Consider the following 13800-nt stretch of genomic DNA (forward strand, 5'->3'; position numbering starts at 1 on the left):
GTGAAAATCTCATTCTGGGAACTAATGTATTGCTTCCTCCTTCGCATATTTCGCGAAAAGTCTATGGAGGGAAGCGTAGAGATATGAGAGCTCACACCGAGGGTTTCCGGCAATGTTTCCTCCCTCCACGCCATAAGCGACTTATTAGGAAAGAGAGAAGTTGACAGCCGTATTCGGAGTACCCTAAGCCACACACAAGGTAGCTTGCGGAATACAGATACAGTGGCTAGACAAAAATATGGGTAGGGCCTAAACCAGCAAAAAACGTCTCATTGAACATAAATGCAGTTGTTAGCAAAGCCTGCAGGGTGTGCTGTTATATTTGAGCACTAACGGCAGCTGTGCAAAACGCTCAGTACTTTGCAGGTGTCCGCCGTGTTCTGTGTAGTTGTGGGTGCATTGTCTCTGAGCTAATTAAAAGCGAACGTGGGAAAGCTGTTGGAGCTCGTATGGTGGGTGGTTCCATAACCAAGGTATCCGAAATGGTTCGTGTTTCACGAAGCACCATATCGAAGATCTATACCGGACACAGGGAAAGCGGGAAACGACGTCTGCTAAAACATAAAGCGGAAGAAAGTGAGTGTTGAGTGATGGTACGGACGGTAATTGAAGAGATTTGTGGCGAAAATAAACACTTTTGCCGTCCGCACGTCTCGTACAAATTCATTCGCTTGACGCCGGAAGCGCTAAGTCGGATTTCTTGGCCTGTTGCCGGTCGCTTGTCACTTTTCCGTTGATGACAAGCTTCACACACATTAACCTTTGCGCCCTTAAATTTTCCAGAAATCCTCTCTTTTGCTATATCGTTCCACAAACTTGATTTTTCATTTCAAGTAACTTTCCTGCAAGTTCTTCGCTGTTACAATAATTATCCATGCAGAGGTGATGCCCCTTTCCATCAGAAGGTGTCAATAGTTCCGTCATTGTTTTTGCTAAAGGCTGTCCAGCGCCGGAATGTAACCTGAATGAGGAAATGTATCCTGTACTCGAATCACACAGCATCCGAATGAGTATGCCGTATTTCATAATTTTCGACGGGTTGCAAACTTTAAAATTTAACCGTCCACGCCACGGTATCATTCCCTCATGAGTTGAGATGTTTTGACTTAAATTAAACGTTTCTTTAAAAGTTTTTGGAAAAATGATCAGTTACGAATTGCACTTTGGCGAGCCAGTTGGCATTATCCTGTTTATTGTTGCTGTCGGAAAAATGTAAAAATGATATTTGTCTGAATGGATTGCGAAATATCGGTGTGTCTATCAACGGATTCGTTGACCAATAATCATCGATCCCTACATTTTTTCAATTCCCATATGGATTGCAAGCCCAAACTATTTTCTAAGTTCGGGTCCCGTAACGTCGACAAATTTGGCATTTTTCAAATCCGGTTTCCTTCTATTGCAATTTTGACTGTAGTAGTTGTTGGTTTAGTTGCTAATATATTCAAATAGATCGTTCTCAATATATAACTCTACGATATCCTCCACGCTCTGTGTATCTTTGGGAAATATGTTTGGACCCGGGGATCCTTCAAATTTGTTATTGGTCCTCGGTAAATCAGTGTGACCACTGTACACTGTCTTCTCCGTCTGACTCAGCCGAATTAGTTAGCAACCGTAGCCCTCGCCGAATTCTTCTTGATATCCAGTGTGTTCTTCCCAATCGACCAAGTCGTCCGGAACGTCAGACAAGACGTCCGCGCATTCATCATAAATAATCCTATTCTCTCTTTCGTCCGTCATGATGAAAGGGCGCAAGTACTTATAAAAACAAACCACTTGTTGACGTGTATAACTTACCGTTACCTAAACAAAACACCAACAGAATGCAAAAGACACTAAAGTGCTGTCGCCGGCCACTGAGCGATACTATGCTCACGACACCACTGTGGTATCACCGGCCCCTGAGCGATGCTATGCACACGACACCACTGTGGTGTCGCCGGCCACTGAGCGATACTATGCACACGACACCACTGTGGTGTCGCTGGACGGCAAAGTGTTAAGGGGACCACAGTTGTAGAAGTCACTGCAGAATCGTGTGTCGCACGCGTGTACCTCGTCAGTAACAACAGAAAGCGAATAGAGCTCCATAAGCAAGTAACAGCAGGGCGAACTGTAATTCAAAAACCACACATCAGTTATGCAAATGCTCGTAAGAGGAAAACGAGGTGCCGAGCCATAAACCTGGTCTATTGGAGCAACGGAAGAAAGTCGATCGGTCGGATGAGTCTTGTTTCTCACCGTTACCAACTTCTGGCCGAGTTTAAGTCCCAAGAATGAAATATGGCGGGAGTTTGGTGATGATTTGGACAGCCATATCATGATATTTCATGGGCTCTTGGTTACTTTGCAAGGGCCATTCTATCAAGGTCTGTTTGACCCTTTTGGCTGATCAACTTCATCTCATGAAACAATGTTTGTTCGTCAATGGTAATTCTGCGTTCAAAGGCTTTAGGGCAGCCGTTCACACAGGTCGCATCATCCAGAACAGGTTTGTGCACGACGTTGGCCACCGGTCGTCAGATCGCAATATTATTGAGCCCATGAGAGAGGCGAGCGTGATCGCTATCCAGCTCCACCATCATTACCTGAACTTGACACCATTTTGTAGGAAGAAGGGTATGAGTCTCTTGAAAACCATATGGGACCTGTACTTGTCCATTCCGAGATGTCGGGAAATGTTTTGAATGTCAAGTCTTCCTACAAATTAATAGGTATGGTAGCGTGGCTTTTGGTGTTCCTATATTTTTGTCCATCACTTGTGTAGAAATACCAAGAGTTCAGGTGGCAGTGCAGTTGAGCTAGTTGACTAAAAAATCTGAAAAGCGGAAGGATAACGGCAGACTATACAAGGAAAATGAAGACGATAGTGTAGTTTTTGCCTGAAATGAAGACGATAGTGTAGTTTTTGCCTGAAATGAAGACGATAGTGTAGTTTTTGCCTGAAATGAAGACGATAGTGTAGTTTTTGCCTGAAATGAAGACGATAGTGTAGTTTTTGCCTGAAACGAAGACGATAGTGTAGTTTTTGCCTGAAACGAAGACGATAGTGTAGTTTTTGCCTGAAACGAAGACGATAGTGTAGTTTTTGCCTGAAACGAAGACGATAGTGTAGTTTTTGCCTGAAACGAAGACGATAGTGTAGTTTTTGCCTGAAACGAAGACGATAGTGAAGGTTTTTTTTGCCTGAAATGAAGACGATAGTATGGTTTTTGTTTGTCTACAGTCAAAGTTCCACGTTAGGCGGAAAGGTATTTAGTGAATATGATGCAGTCAGAAGATAGTAGCTTATATTTTTCGAACAGATGGAAGTAGTGAGTCAGTACATAACACCGAAAAAGAAATCAGTAGACAATGTTCAAAGGTTACTTTAACCCTGTGGTGCATAGTGTCCACTACAGTGGACAGCTGTTAATGGTCACTTCTTTGGCATTTTCAATCAGTCCTGAGGCTGCAAATACACACAATTCACTGCAGTGGGCACTCCCCACTGGTGTTGTGTCCTGCATGCATTTTCAGTCTCATGACCGACTGAAAACGCCAGAGAATTGACCATTAAAAGTTGTCCACTGCAGTGAAATTCATGCACCACAGGGTTAAATTATATCTGCGGCTATAAATCATGAGCCATAGAATTAAACTTATGAGTACATAGAGAACTATTCTTTGGTTTTGTATCACCACCATGATAACGTCACGATTTAAATAGGATAAAGATCTGTCAATGGTTTGCCAGTTTATGTATTACAGTGGATTCACCCGTTGCCAGCTGTTATCCCAAATTATACAAATTTTTCCAAGAAAATCGTGGTTAGCTTGTAACCTGCCCCTCACTTACCGACCTTAATGACAGTGAAAAATTAAACCGCGTTTACCTAATGGAAATTTGGGAAAAGCAATCGACACCGAAGTTAATCTGTCGGTAAAGAGGGAGGAAAGGGGTACATCTAAATGAAAGGAAAAATGTAAATGAAACTGGTGGAAATTAATTTTGATAAGGGGTAAAGTAAAATAAAGTAAAAAAAGTAATAAAGTAAAAAAAGTAATAAAGTGAAAAAAGTAATAAAGTGAAAAAAGTAATAAAGTGAAAAAAGTAATAAAGTGAAAAAAGTAATAAAGTGAAAAAAGTAATAAAGTGAAAAAAGTAATAAAGTGAAAAAAGTAATAAAGTGAAAAAAGTAATAAAGTGAATGTAAAATAAAGTAAATGTGTGGCCGTTACGTTAACAATTAACTAGCAGTAATTAGATATTAGAGATTTGGGGGAAATTATGGTCGTCAGTCCTATGGACAATTACTATAGTAACTGAAAAAGAAAGGTTATTACACATATAATTAGCACTAGAAGCGTGGCAACTGAAGGTTGACACGTGTAGTGTGAAAACTGAAAGTTTGTCAGAAGTAATAAATTTCGCTACACTCTGACTTAATTTATCAAAAGAATTAATAAAACCGGAAAATTGAAAGTTAATTTAGTGACTGAAATTAATAGTGAGCCTTGTTTCTGAAGCACATCGAAATTCAGTAAAATACGGTTAGTCTTGGGCTACCTCAACAATCATTTCAAAAGCTACTTGAATCTACGCAATTTAGAAATAAGAGATTTAACTTTGAATTTGAATTAAATGATTCTGAACAATTAACAATAGTAAAATTTAGTACGTACCAAGTCACAGGTAAGCTAAAATACGGCAACAAAACTCGCACTCTTAATTTGTGCTTGTGTAATCTAAATATTGTAGCCAGCTATGAATACCTTAACTGAACTTTGAAATTAAGGCAGTGAAATCGAATGATATTACTTTAATGCTGGCGTTTGAATTTCAACGACACTCGGGTTCATTCCGGAAAAAGGAAGGGACCTGCTTGGTAATGCAATTGGGACAATGAGCAACAAAGGTTCATGCTACGTTGCTGTAATTTAGTGAGAAAAATTTAAATTTGAAAAGCTGAGGTCTGCCATACAGTTCTAAAACTTTACGCGCTACCAGTCTTCCTTGTTGGTTGATTGAAGGTTTGAAGTCTTCGATCGAGGAGGTGGCGACAGTCACTCATTGTCGGCCGTCGCTGTTGCAGAAGCTGGATGTTGGGGCGCGTCCTTCTCGGCACGGTCACCAGGCGAAACGGGCTCTTGATGTGCGCCAGCTAACGCTTCCCGTCCGCGACATCATGTCAGAAACTATCACAGCAAGTCGAGCGCAATTACATGCTGCCAAACCCCGAAAGCGCGGCAACTCTCGGGAGCGTCACACAACACACCTGCTCCACCGCCCCCCTTCAGCCAGACTCCCTCTCTGCCCGCGCTCCACGCGGCAGAGTTAACACTACCAAAGATCCTAAACACTTTGGTTCTCAACACGACCTATCGATGTAATGGTTCGATAGCGTAGTTTTCCCTAGGCAAGACCCAGCGTAAAAATACAAATATTTACAAAACAAACCAATTATACTTAGACATAAATGCATATATATAGTAAAACAGTTACAATATATAAAGACACAGAAATGTCATATCTTCAGGTAACAAAATAAGGAAAAATTCGTAGTACATTAGATGGAAATAGGAGGATATGCATTTTAAGACACGGCCCTTACCGTCATTCTAGTGCGCGTGCCTACTTACTAAGACCTTGCTTTAAACTCACTTCCGAGACTTACAGTACATTTCTACTACATATTGGGGCCCTGCTTGTTATTAACAAACTTAAATTTAACGAGTGACTGCAAACGCTACTGGTTCCAGGTTGCTAAAATATTTGCACCGTTTCCATGCAGGCATAGAGTAGAACTTACACGCAGTGTCATGGTATGCGCCTTGACATATTAAATGACGTGTACGTGCACGTGATGGCAACTGTCACACGTTATGCAGCGCTATCAGTGCCTTTATCTCAGCAATACGTATATCTTTCGGTTTCGTAAGGTAACTGTCATGTCGAGAAGGTACGCCTTTCATCTTTCCGCTGGCGGTCATCTCGTATGGCACGTTATCAGCCCTTAACACTTCACTTGTCATCGAAGTGCCTACGTAGCGCAATATCATACGCGCATGCAAAGCAAAGATTTCGCACTACATTACTTTCTGCGAGATGTCTTGTATTCATTGGTATCTTCACAGTTTGTTAAAAGTAATAAAATGGATCTCACAACTAGGTTTGAATAGTAAATTACGTCAGAGTTGGATTTACCAGCACCCTCTGTGCTGATCCTCTCATACATTTTACGTGTAGAATATACACTGCTGGACATTGAAATTTCAATTTCATTGAGATAGCTCCCTAAATCGTCAAATCTGCATGATTGGAGCTTGTGTGGAATAGGGAATGATTTAAAACTCAGCAAAAGCAGAGTATGACGACGAAATAGTTCGCAGATGAATGGCCGGATGTCAGTCCAACGGGCACAAGATTTCGGCAAACGACCGTGTTACCACCGTCAGGTGCGCTGACAAACTGTTCCTTCCCTGTGGCCGGCCGCGGTGGTCTCGCGGTTCTAGGCGCGCAGTCCGGAACCGTGCGACTGCTACGGTCGCAGGTTCGAATCCTGCCTCGGGCATGGATGTGTGTGATGTCCTTAGGTTAGTTAGGTTTAACTAGTTCTAAGTTCTAGGGGACTGATGACCACAGCAGTTGAGTCCCATAGTGCTCAGAGCCAGCCAGCCTTCCCTGTGAATTATTTGGTCATGAATTACGCCGGGAGAAGTTGAATCACAAAGAGTATGGTCATCAGTACAGAGAGGAGACGGACAAATACGAGTATTAAGATAGGACAAGTTCTTATTAGCCAAGTAAGAGCATTCAAATATCTTGGAAGTACTTATGTCATCAGGAGCTAAAATTCAGCACTGCTATAGCTAAGAAAGAGATTGTTGTTCCGGCATAATAAGCGCTGGCACAAAGATGAACGCAAGAGCATAGAAGGCTGTGAGACATCGTCAGCCACCAATCACTTACTAGGACCGCACCGTGACAGTAGCGGCCTCTACGTGTAGAGAATCTAATCGCCGCTCCTGACAGTCTCGGCCGGGCAGAAGACGACGGACACTAGTAAACCCGGACTAGAAGAGTGCACCCGAAGAGCTGTTACGTGATCCATATCCATTACTTGCATGGACATCCTATATAGCGAGAGACACTATTTCCATGTCGATAAACGCTTGCAACACTTTCTTGTAAACCAAAGTTAAGTATTGTCAATCTACTTTATTGTAATAAAAACCATTAATGTGATTTGCTTGAACTGCTGTATAGCTGTCAGAGAAAGTAGCATCCTTTAGGCACCCTATAAGAGACGAGTGGGCAGGACCCCACCATTTATGTGACGAACTAGATAAAGGTCTGAGGAAATGGGCTGGCAGGTGTTTCGTCTGCAGTGTGGCACTCTTTGGAGCAGAAATATGGACAGTGTGTGAAGAAAAGGCTAAAAGTATTTGAGACATGGACGTAGAGGAGATTGGAGAGGATAAGCTGGACGGACGGAGCATTGTGGGAGGAGAAACGTGGTGGTGGTGGTGGTGGTGGTGGTGGTGGTGGTGGTGCTACAGCATGCTTGGATATGCAGATATTAGCATTTCAGTGCAACTACACAAAGTAGGCAACAGTTATGGCCTGCACATTCCGTGTATACAGAAAGATTACACAGAGGGCTGCTCATTCTGAAATATGATTTGAATGTTGGTTGTTCGAAAGTAGTTCTTTCTCTGCCTCGTTATTGAGGAGAAAGTATAAGCCTGTCAGAAACTGACAGCAGTGACAACGTGGCCTATACAAAGTACGGTTCGTTATGGGAGCTTACTTCTCTCTTTGGTCAGGTCCCAACAGCTAACATACGGGTGTGAAATCGATAGGCTCAGTACTGCCATACTCAACATCATGGAGCTCCCAATGCCTCCAAGCAACAAGCGATCGAGAGGACACACACATTGCTCGCTACACCATGCAGGATTGTACACCCTGGTCTTGGGCCATGAGTCAGGAAATGGATTGTATAAAACAAGAGAAATACCCACATGGACTGCAAGAAGACGTTAGGTGCAGCACCGGCTGTCAGCACAGTTGCCATGGTCGCGGCAGCTTCGTTTGATAGGGCAACAGAGTAAGTGCTAACACTGTTTCACCCAGCTGTAGTCTGCACAGGGTACGGTGATGTCCAGTGACCAGTTTTCGTCCAGTGCTGGGCGAGTTCATTCGTTTGTTCAGAAGGGGAGGTTGACGGTGTTTGCCACCTTTCAGTTGGTCAGCGATGACAGAATGGAGGCTCATGCCCTGCAGCCTTTCCCAAACGATTTTACGGGAACTATTTCGTAAAAAAAAATCATTTTTGCTTTACTTACAGCTTTTGATGTCAGGTTCTTGATGTGACCATTTTGTTAATGGTTAGTTATTGTGATATTTACATGTAAGACAGACTCTGCGAGAAATTCGAATAAGTTCGCAAGGAAAAATAGGCATCGCCATGATTTTGCCTTCGGTGCATATTACATAATATTTTGCTGCATATGAAAATTAGCTAACATATCGAATTTTTCTTTAGTCTTCAGTGGAGGTCTCACTCTGTCACCAACCTCGAGTGAATTGGTGTGATGTAGCAGATTCATTTGCGATCGCGCCGCACAAGCGATAAAACCTGAGAGAAATATCCACAACATTCCTCATATTTCATAAACGATTTGAGATCTCGAAAAGATATCTTGGCAAGTGATAGCACACAAAAAAGAGAGGATTTTTCCATATGTTTATCATGCAAAACTTCATTATCTACCGTGTTATTCCACTAACTACAGATTTTTTCAATGAAAGAATTTAATTTGTAAGGTCATCGGTAGCTAGTGAAACGAGAGACAGTGTGGGACATTACAAATTTATTTTGTACAGATAATGTGCTTTTTCATAATCTTCTGACCTTACTTTTCCTCAGTTCCACACTTAATAAACCTCTATTTCAACATTCTCTCGGAAGTGTGTGTGTGCACTTTTAATCAAATGGCATTTTGTAAACTTCGCTGTCTTTCGGCAAAAGAAGCAAATTTTAACAAGAAAACTAGACAATTGTGTAGGTTTTGCTCAAAATTCTCCACTCATGGCGCGTCTCTGAAAGTAATAAATGGTTAACAAGCCAAGCTAAAATAAATCGCTGCATTTCCAGTGGAATCCTTGTTAGATACTAAGCAAAGAAATGACATCTTTTTGAACGGTAACCATGAAAGTGTGGGTGTGGATGGGCTCCCGTTAATAGTTACAAAAAAAGAGCTTCAGTTTGGAACAGCACGTCCTATCCAGCTCTCTGAATTTCTCCTAGAGCGAATGCCCATAACCCCCCACCACTACCGCTCTCCCATGCGTACCTGGCCAGCTGTGCGTCTCCTGGCTGGTCTAGGGGCTAGCTTTGCTGCCGTCTGGGATGGTGGATTTTCTCTGCCCGTGGACTAGGTGCTTGCGTTGTCCTCATTTTATCATCATCATCATCATTTGTGAGAACGACTACATTCAATTGTGAAAAGAAAATGGACTGTGTAAAAATTGGAACTTTGTACGGGCGCTGACGACCGCACAGTTAAGGGCCCTACAAACCAATCATCCTCCTCCTCCCACTGCCATAAGGACTTCTCAGAAAGGGACGCCCTATCAGGTTATAGAAAATCTTTTGTGTTTCTTACAATATTCTCCGCCATAGAAAATACAATAATTAATACAATAACAGTAAGTCAGTGATGAAATTAATACTTATTAAAATCTTTCACACAATTCATTACTTAAAATCACTGAACAGTGAAACACATGCTGGAAGTTCGAAAACGTTTTATCATGTTCGAGTCCACAGGAATGATTGCGCATCACGACTGATGTAATCCAGGACACTAGAAGGGTTGAGATTGTTCGTAATGCCATCTGCATTGCATGGCAGATCTGCATCACAGATGTAGATTTCAGCTGACAGTGCAGCTATCATCAGTGCTCGTAAGTAGTCATGTAGACTGAACGTAATTATAACGACATATTCCAGTATGTCAGGCATATAAGCATTAGTTTCAGATGACAGTACGACCGATGCTGACCATCTTTCTTTCCTGAAAATGTTTTATATTCTGACCAGTGAACAGCTGTTGGCTCATTTACTTAAAAGCACAATCTGTTCCGTTTGGTCCCTTGGTCGGCGTACAATATATTTCAGACCACGGCGTCGCCGCGAACAGGTAGTACACAAGTTCATTACAATTTAATACACACAAAATGCTCATCTGCAAAGAAAACCGTGTTAATGTCGTGCCATACAATCAGTGCCCACCCACACCCATTCACTACAATACTGGAACTTGCTCAACGTACTTATCGCAAAATGGCCACAATTTCGGAGCACTTTAAATGATCTCCAAAATCTTATTAACTGTTGTCATGAGTACAATCTCCGGCTGCGGTGCCTTATAAGAAAGCAGACAGCAAACAATTTTAATATTACTGTATTATAGTATTAAATCCGTTATACTATTGCAAGTAATGAGCATCTCATCCAACTCCTCCTCATGGAACTGGACGATTTCCTATATGACCGTCAACCTGTGAAATTACCGTCTACAACCTGACGTGATTACGGTGACGTTTTCAACTACGTAATGTTATTGTTTTGATACTTACGAATGCATGTTGTTGCATGGCTACAGCTAATGAGGCTTTCCAATGCTTATTCACCGCGTTTTCGTATTTTTGAGTTCTCTGAAGATGCAGATAGCAACCGAAACTAGTTATCGAACTTAAATTGTAATAAGAAAATAGTGGTCTAGGCATTGAAATTTTTTACTTTTAAATATTTTTTGTTTAATAAACCACATTAAGATCGCCGTCTCTCCCCTGATCGTAACGTTCCATTGCAATAAATCTCTGGCGGCAGCGGCAGGTAGTCTAGCTATAACGGTACTTTGCGGGCAGGTGTGTCAATTACAATCATATTACTTAAAATCGGGTATAAATAGACTTTATTTTGGAAGAATTAAAAAGGAAAGTAATACGAAACTTTAATAACTGCACAGTATTACTAAGAAGCAATATAATGAAAAGTAATAAAAAGCAAAGTAGCAAAGACCAAGCGGAACAGAAAGATATAGGGCGCGTTTGTTTTTTAGTACATATAAAAGAACATGTAACACATTATTGAGCTCTACCTTCAGTTATCGCGATCGGGCTAGTCTGAAAAAGTGGTACGCGACTGCGAAATTCGTTAAGGAGATTATTTAAAGACTCTTCAAGCAGGTTAAAAATACATTACGTGTGACGAAGTGATCAGAGACGTTTGTCGGGTGAAGTGAAAATTATTCCGACAACATAATTCGAACTTTGTTAGCTGGGAAAAATACTCTTGGGAAACTATTATGGTTGTGCAACCCACGAAAGTTTTACGCAACGGAAAGCTATGGTTTACGTAATTCTGCATTTTATAAAATTGTGAAACGCGTGTGCGCGGAACATTAAGAGAATCTTATCCTTGGACGGTTGCGGGGGTAACTGATACAAACAACGCGCCAGCATAAAAATAGTTCGCTTATTAACTACCAGATATTGACGGGGACCTAAAATACTAAAAACAGTGCATACACCGTTAAATTGAACCCTGCGTGTGAAAGACAATCACATCGAATATTTCGAGAGCGAAGAATAGACATTTAAGTGCCGAATTGATAGCGTGGGTCGTGTCGATATTTGGACATTATGACCCGCGTTATTCAGAACACGATATCGACAATTTTAATACTCAAAAGGATAGGATCATCACATCCAATCCCGATTCATATTTCATATTTAGTTAGTGAAAAGAAATGTGTTAATAAACAAACTAGATTTCAATTTTATCCACGATTTTGGCTTCATTACGTAGTCTTGACTACATGATAAACAATATCTGTGAAAGTTGTACGCAACGTATCGTCATAATATTTAGCCAACCAATATTGTGGGACACCAAAAAATGTAAATACATGAAATTGTTCTTACAGCAGATGTATAATGTGTGAATGCGACGAACTATATCGAGAAACTGAACATCCATTACGTACTTGCATGTTTATCTGCGAAAATTTATTTATTTATTTATTTATTTATTTATTGTTCCGTGGGACCAAGTTAAGGAGAAGTCTCCATGGTCATGGAACGAGTCAATACATGAAATTATAACACGATATTAGAAACAGATGAAATGAAATATAAAACAAACATATTCAGGTGACAAGTCGTAAGTTTAAATGAAGAAAATCAACAATGTAACACTGGAATTTTCTTAATTTTTTAGCTCTTCCAGGAGCTCCTCGACAGAATAGGAGTGAGCCATGAGGAAACTCTTCAGTTTAGACTTTTGAGTTCTTGTGGTAGCTTATTGAAAATGGATGCAGCAGAATACTGCACTCCTTTCTGCACAAGAGTCAAGGAAGTGCATTCTACATGCAGATTTGATTTCTGCCTAGTATTAACTGAGTGAAAGCTGCTAACTCTTGGGAATAGGCTAATATTGCTAACAACAAACGACATTAAGGAAAATATATACTGTGAGGGCAATGTCAGAATTCCCAGATTTTTTAATAGGGGTCGACAAGAGGTTGTCGAACTTACACCATATATAGCTCGAACAGCCCGTTTTTGAGCCAAAGACACCCTTTTTGAATCAGAAGAATTACCCCAAAAAATACCATACGACATAAGCGTATGAAAATATGCGAAGTAGACTACTTTTCGTGTTGAAGTGTCACTTATTTCAGATACTGTTCTAATGGTAAATAAAGCAGCATTTAGCTTCTGAACAAGATCCTGGACATTGGCTTTCCACAACAGCTTACTATCTATCCGAACGCCTAGGAACTTGAACCAGTCTCGCTTATAATACGCCTATTCTGTCTGATCAAAATATCGGTTCTTGTTGAATTGTGAGATAGAAACTGTAAAAACTGAGTCTTACTGTGATTTAGCATCAAATTATTTTCCACAAGCCACGAACTTATTTCATGAACTACATTATTTGTTACTGGTTCAATATTACACACAAGATCCTTCACTATCAAGCTGGTGTCATCAGCAAACAGAAATATTTTTGAATCACCTGTAACACTAGAAGGCATATCATTTATATAAATAAGAAACAGCAGTGGCCCCAGCACCGACCCTTGCGGAACGCCCCACTTTCCAGTGCCCCATTGGGACTGAACATCACTACCACTCTCAATATTGCGGAGAATTACCCTCTGCTTTCTGTTCTTAAAGTAAGAGGCGAACCAATTATAAGCTACTCCCCTTGCTCCATAATGGTCCAACATCTGCAGTAATATTTTGTGGTCAACACAGTCAAAAGCGTTCGTTAAATCAAAGAAAACAGCGTTCGCAACCTTTTATTTAATCCGTCCAAAACCTCACAGAGAAAAGAGAATATAGCATTTTCAGTTGTTAAACCATTTCTAAAACCAAACTGAACATTTGACAGCAAATTATGTGAATTTAAATGCTCCAGTAACCTTGTATATACAACCTTCTCGATAACTTTAGCAAACACCGATGGCATAGAAATAGGTCTGAAATTGTCAACATTATCAATGTCTCCCTTTTTATAAAGTGGCTTCACCACCGAGTATTTTAATCGGTCAGGAAACCGACCACTCCTAAAGGAAAAGTTACAGATATGGCTGAGAACTGGGCTAACATACATTGAACAATACTTCAGTATGCTGCTAGATACCCCGTCATATCCATGAGAGTTCTTGGTCTTTAGTGATTTAATTATTAACTCAATCTCCCTCTTGTCAGTATCATGGAGGAGCATTTCAGGT

At 40.9% G+C, this 13800-nt stretch overlaps 1 protein-coding gene across 1 annotated transcript in view; it reads left to right on the plus strand.

Annotated features, from left to right (window-relative positions):
- Positions 1-13800, plus strand: part of LOC124781209 (scoloptoxin SSD14) — a 534282-nt gene that overhangs the window by 187259 nt on the left and 333223 nt on the right. The window lies entirely within an intron of this gene.

Source organism: Schistocerca piceifrons, chromosome 1, assembly GCF_021461385.2.
Source record: "Schistocerca piceifrons isolate TAMUIC-IGC-003096 chromosome 1, iqSchPice1.1, whole genome shotgun sequence".
NCBI classification, from domain to species: domain Eukaryota; kingdom Metazoa; phylum Arthropoda; class Insecta; order Orthoptera; family Acrididae; genus Schistocerca; species Schistocerca piceifrons.